This window comes from Haliaeetus albicilla, chromosome 3 (genome assembly GCF_947461875.1).
Source record: "Haliaeetus albicilla chromosome 3, bHalAlb1.1, whole genome shotgun sequence".
In the NCBI taxonomy this organism is placed as follows: Eukaryota; Metazoa; Chordata; class Aves; order Accipitriformes; family Accipitridae; genus Haliaeetus; species Haliaeetus albicilla.
Genome location: NC_091485.1, coordinates 1,509,427 through 1,515,426, shown reverse-complemented (window position 1 = coordinate 1,515,426; position 6,000 = coordinate 1,509,427). Strand labels below are relative to the sequence as shown.

Sequence of the window (6,000 nt, the reverse complement as noted above, 5' to 3'; positions counted from 1 at the left end):
ATCTCTTGTAGCAACATAGTAAAAAACCAAAAAGCAAACAAACAAACAGAAAAAACCCCAAACCCACAAAAACCCTCAGCTTTAACGTATAAATAAAAATATCTTACAGATGGCTTTTTATTTACATTATATTAACAACTCAGTATTTGGTGATGGGTAAAGTATTTATGGTATAGGCTCATTTTCCCTCCTCAAACACTGTTTTTGTTTACTGCAAAATGGGAAAGCTGGAGAGGAATGTATGGTTTACTGAATGACACATCTACAACATGAGTAAAGGAATTTTTTTAACAGTTAGAATGATAATGCTTAAAATCTGTGGACATTCTCAGCTGATTGGAGCAAGTGACAATTGATCTTTGCTTAAACACACACCTGAAGGGAATGCTATTAATGAGGATAATTGGCTCTGGCTGAGATGACCAAGATCCTAAGCTCTTTCTGAGCAGCAACCACAAGTCAATATGAATTATGAAGCACTGATGCAAGTTTGTTGGTGGATTAATAAATGAGTCGATAGCTCATGCATTTAAATTGTGTTTTCATTCTCCTAAGAAGTCATAGCCTCAAACAGAGTACACTACAGCAGCATAACCTGAAAACATGCAGACATGGCAAAGTGTAAGTAAACACTACAACTGAGAAAAAAGTTTCACTGGACATTCAGGATGCCAACAATTATCTTTCAAGCTCTGATAGAAGGAATCTACACCAAGGGGAAAATAAAAGATTTAGGTAAAGGAAATGAGATATGAACCAAAAAAATCTTTTCCAGTTTCTCCAGGCAAATAGTACTGTTGTTTCAGCCAAAGCCAAAATTCAGTTACCCACCACCCCCCATCAAGCCCAAACTAGAATTCCTACATTTAAGTCATGTCCTTGTACCACCTGGGTGTCCCAAGAAGCGGTGCTGCTAAATGTTATCAGCTGTGTATCATGCACATCCTTATTAACTTAGTTAATGGCTGTATTTCATCCAATTTCTGTCAAATAAGAAGTTACAAAATGGAGCCCTGTTGCCTCTAGCTATAAAGAGCTTTCAGATGAAAGCTATAATCCTCGTTACGGCAAGCCTCTCAAATGAGTTTCTGTTGTCTTCTGTGCTGTAGGTGGGTCAAGAGGAGCTTTATTATCACAGAACCTCTGATACTGAATGCAGATAGAATTTGGAGAAAAACCACGCAACTGTAAGTAGCTTAAAAGAAAAATACAAAGTAGTATAGGCTGTTCAGTACCTCATAGTGGGAATTTTTAATCTTAGTATAGGGTTTCTGTATCTTATGTATTGCAGCACATGGTAGAAGCCCCCCCCCCCCCCCCCCCCCAAGTAATTTGGAAAAACATGAGTTGCAGCATATTTGAGAAACTGTAAGCAAGTTCTCAGAAATGGGATGTTCTGGAGAAGCTTCTTTTGTTTAAAAAAAAAAAAAATAGGTGGCCTACATCACAGTCAGTATGGACCAATTGAAAAGGCTATCATTTAGAGGTAAAAAAATCTCAACCTTTTATGTAAAACAAAATACAGTTTAAAAATAAGCTGTTTTCTTCTTTTTCTTTTTTTTTCATTATTATTTTCTTTTGGTTGGAAAAGATATAGAATCATCTCAAAGGCCTGCTTGTTCCATCTGAATACAAAGGAGGGAAAAAAATCTAATCGGGAAAAAAATAAGGGTGAGGGAGTTTGGAGAAACTAGCTTGTATAAAGTGCTGACTCCTTGCTCTCAACTACTTTATGAGCATGAATTTCAGGTGGCTGTTACCTAAAGTTAGTTAGGTAGAAAATGCTACAAAATAAAACTTAACAGCAATACTATTTACCTGCATGATCTCTTCTGTGGGTGGTGTTCCTCTTACCTGCTTTTTCTTAAACCAACCCTAAAATCTGTCTAAGTACATTGTACAAGCAGTGGTTGTTTATAGTATCTGTTGCTGTTTTGTAATTGCCTTTGCTCTTTCTAGTGAAAAATGGCCATGTATATCTAATAGGAGTTCATTCACTAATTTGCCTCTTCATTCTTTTCACTTCTAGTTGGTCTTGAAATTTCTTTTGTTAATTATTCTGAAACATTACTACCTGTACAAGTTTAAAAAAGTTTCTAATGCCTTGTATTCTTTTGTTGGCTGTGTTTTAAAATCACAGGGATTTTAAAAAACAGTTTATGTAAACAGCTTGATATTTTTAGAGCACAGGATCAAGCAGATCAGCTTTTAATTAGAAACAGATTAAACTTTGATCACTCCTGCAGAGCTCTCCAGCATTGACTGAAGGTAATCCTTACAAGCTTTGGAGTGAGCATAGTTGAGATATCTTGCTAGTGACTTTGCATTTAAAATTGAAGGTCAGAAAGTCAAAGCAGCACACTAAATCTGAGAAGACTTAGATCCTACCGGGGCATGGACATAAATGATGTGCTGCTGGGGAATGCAAAAGAAGAGCAGGCCAAACTACAAATCAAATGCTAAAGTGCTCTTAAGATCAGTTCGTTGATTTATGGTAATGTATTAATATGTCTATTTCAGCAAAACTTACATAAAAACAGATAGTGTAGTTCATATCTGAGGAATGGAAATAATCTTTGTTTCGTAGTTTTTGGTCACATAAGCTAATGGTAGCTTCAAAATGCAATGGAAAGGATCATAAGATTTGAGTAACAGCTTATATATATTTGTTACCTGTATTAATAATCTTTGAGGTGTTTATGGTATTTCTACATTGATTAACTGATTTAAATTGCTACATCCATGTGCATCTTTGTACTTCAGCTTTGTTTCAAAAATTTACAGCTTGCAAGAAAAGACAACTTAAAAGCCTTTTAAGGACAGAAGGATGTATGTTTATTTACAAGAGAAGCATCAAAATTTAGTGAAGAATATTCTCAAAGCTACCATTTAAATAACATGATTAAAACAGGATGAAACTGCAGTGGCAAAGGTATCCCTGCAAGAAATTCAAAGTGCTAAGATATAACACGAAGCTTTCTCACTAGGATTAACAGTGAAAATATAATAACAAAACTTTTGAGAAAGCTAGTTATGAAATCAGTCCTTTGTACTTCACTTACTTCATTATGCTGTATTTAACTCTTTCTGAAAAGTCTCTCTAAATGTTTGAATGTTCTCTGTGCTTATGTGAGTGCACATCACTTAATATTGCTTACTGTGAAATCTCACCAAAGTTTTCTTCAAAGCAGTGCAGCCCAGTGAACAAGTCAGCAGGCCTAAATTCTGTACCCAGCTCTAGGGAAACTCAGTTGAAACCCATTTTTCTTATTTTACTTAAACTTTTGGGGGATACTTTGCCCTATAGGAGTAACGTAGGCATATGGAATTTAATGGGATTATCTTATTCCTTGCTCATAAATGATAAAGTGACCTATTCAGCTCTAACTGAAGGGCATAATGATTGGAAAGCACAAATGGGCAGAGGCAATGGTGACTGCCGTAACCCTCCGAACATCTTCCACAAGAGAGACATGCAGAAATATGTCGTCAGGAAAGCACTAGCCTTGTGGGAAGCTTTTCACTTACATATTGAGACTGAAATGCATTCAAGTATTTGAGATCAAATGAAATTACTTTTGGAAGCAGCCTGGTTTTACTAATTAATGGAAGGTGTGTGTCAATGTATGTGCAGCCCTGCACAGTCCTGTCAAGGTGCTGCAAGACTTGGGTAAGGCTGCCTGGCAAATTGTGTGTGTGTACGTGAGCAGTACTAGAAGAACATGCAGGTCTCTGTTCACATCCTAAGAACACCAGTTTGGGTCTCAGCTTTTTTCAGTCAGTATTAATCTTTTATGTTTAACTTTTTCCTTGTTACATTAGAGTGAATTTAAGTTTGGGTTTGGTTGGTTTGTTTTGGTTTTTTTTTTTTTACTCTCAGGGTATCAGTCTTAGAATACATGAATTAGGAATACAGAGAGTAGATGTTCCTGATACTGAGCTTTCCCAGGGGAAACTTGTTTGTCAAAAATGTGGAAATGAAGACATATTGATTTCTATGAAAAGTTTTTCTAGAGGAACAAATAAATGTAGGTTATAATTTAAATATTAAGCATAATGTTAATATCTCCCTAAGTGATTTTACCTAATGCAGTGAAACTTTGAAAAACTGAATTGAGACTAAAAATTGCTGACTTCACAGAAGGCAGGTAGTCTGATTAGTAAGAACTTTATTTTCAAGGATTTCTTAAGTCTAATTTTCCAGGAAAAGAGGAGAAAGTCTGAGCAGAGTATGTGCACTGAATTCCGATTTAGTTTTTTGGTAAACTGCATAGAAAGACTCTGGATGGGTAGACAGATAAGCAGGATTTTTTTTCACTCTTTTGCAATGGCAAGTCGACACCTGTCCCTGTTCTCTGGTTCGAACTGATGTGCAATGACTGGCGTTTCGCTGGCTCTTTCTGCTTCACGTTTATATTTTTCAAAAGCTTTTCCTGGCCCTAAGGCCTATCCCCCACCGTAGCATCAAGTCTTGATAAAGCCAAGTGTGGGGACAGGTGACTGTCACTAGAGGGTGCTGCACGTCTAGATTTTTCAGGAATTTGTCTCCTTCCAAAGTAACCGATAGGTAGCACTCCGGGTTGCGGTGTATCTAAATCAATTTGCTGCTGTTGTGGTTCTGAACTTTCCGATTAGTTGTTGGATGTGTCCGATAACCCTGATAAGAGAAATAGAAGACTTTGGGAAATGACTAGGAGAGATCTCTGCCTAGAGTTTTGTTATCCGTTAACACGTATAATATGATTGAAATAACCAGGGAGCTGCTAAAGCCCTGTGTACAGCCCCCATCAGTTAATATTTAAAATATGAAAGCAATAACTCGATATGACTTAGGGTTTTGGAACTAACTACTAGACAATGGGGCTTTATGTTTTTGTCAGAAAACTTAATGGATTGTGGTCTGGTCAATAAAACTTGAAGAACTGCTTGGAACTGCGAAGATTAGGGAAGAAGTAGGTAAAAGGTAATTCCTACGGGGGGAGATTGTGACCACCTAATCACTCGGGAGATACCACCTACTCAGAAGAACAATGAATATGTATTAGTTAAGTGTATAAATGTGAGGATTTTTGAGACAAGCGTGTGCTGTCTTGAGACAGGCACCCATTCATATGCATCAGTGACATTAATTTGAAAATGCCTCAACTGTGTTATTGGCTTGCACACTGCATAAATGAACCCTGTTTGTGGGATAGCGGTTTGACTGGAGATGCTGTGTGTGATTTTTATGAGGTCTTTTCTTGCTGAGCTTTGCTTAAATACTTGTCTGCCCATGGCATCCTCTGGCTTTTGTCTTTTTTAAGACATGTGGCTCCATTTTTTTTTAATTAATTTGTTTTTAAGTCATTGAAACATAAATGGGTTGTTATTTTTAATTAGGTTCATACTTTCTTCCAATGATCTTTTTAAATAACTTTTGCACATGCCTAACCATTTCTGGTAATGTGCAATGGGTGGGCAAAGCAGTAGCTTGTGCTTATCATAATGATCTATACTTGTAAGTGTTGTTACTTAATTGCTGTGAACACTTATTGGCACCTTACAGCAAAAGCTATTGTATCTGAAAAACATGAGACTGTGAGGTACAGTGCTGTGAAACAATAAATATGCAGACAGAAAACCACCTAAAACCCAATATTATTTTATTCTTTTTCTGTCACCATTTAAAGCAAGTCTTTGCTCTTTCAAGCAGATGTTAGCAGCAGTATGAATACGGCCTGTGCAGCACCGTGTGACACGATACCCAAGCCAGCTCTGAATGAGTTGGTATGGCTGGACAGCATAGGAGCCCCTGTTGAGCCATCTATAGGAAATTTAATGTTGCTGCCTACGTCTGGGATGAGCTTGGCCTCTAGTAAGATTTGACACTTGGCTGCAGTGAGTTATATTTTGGGAAACAACTGATTGTCATACTGCAGGGATACAAGTGTTGGCACTGGGGTTGCCACAGCTGCAGTCTTTGTTTCATTTTTAGGTTAACCCCTCAGATCTTAGGGCAGT

The 6,000-nt window shown here is 37.2% G+C and overlaps 1 protein-coding gene across 3 annotated transcripts in view; it reads left to right on the top strand.

Moving 5' to 3' along the window:
• The first annotated feature begins 1,090 nt into the window (after positions 1 to 1,090).
• The window catches only part of COBL (cordon-bleu WH2 repeat protein), a 210,634-nt gene continuing 205,724 nt past the window's right edge, over positions 1,091 to 6,000 (top strand). The window contains exon 1 of one of the 3 annotated variants that reach the window (XM_069778682.1): positions 1,091 to 1,187. The gene's annotated coding sequence lies outside the window, so the exon portion shown is untranslated. Of the gene's footprint in view, positions 1,188 to 2,349; positions 2,495 to 6,000 lie in introns of those variants that run through there. The other 2 variants (XM_069778684.1, XM_069778683.1) reach the window with 2 other exon arrangements.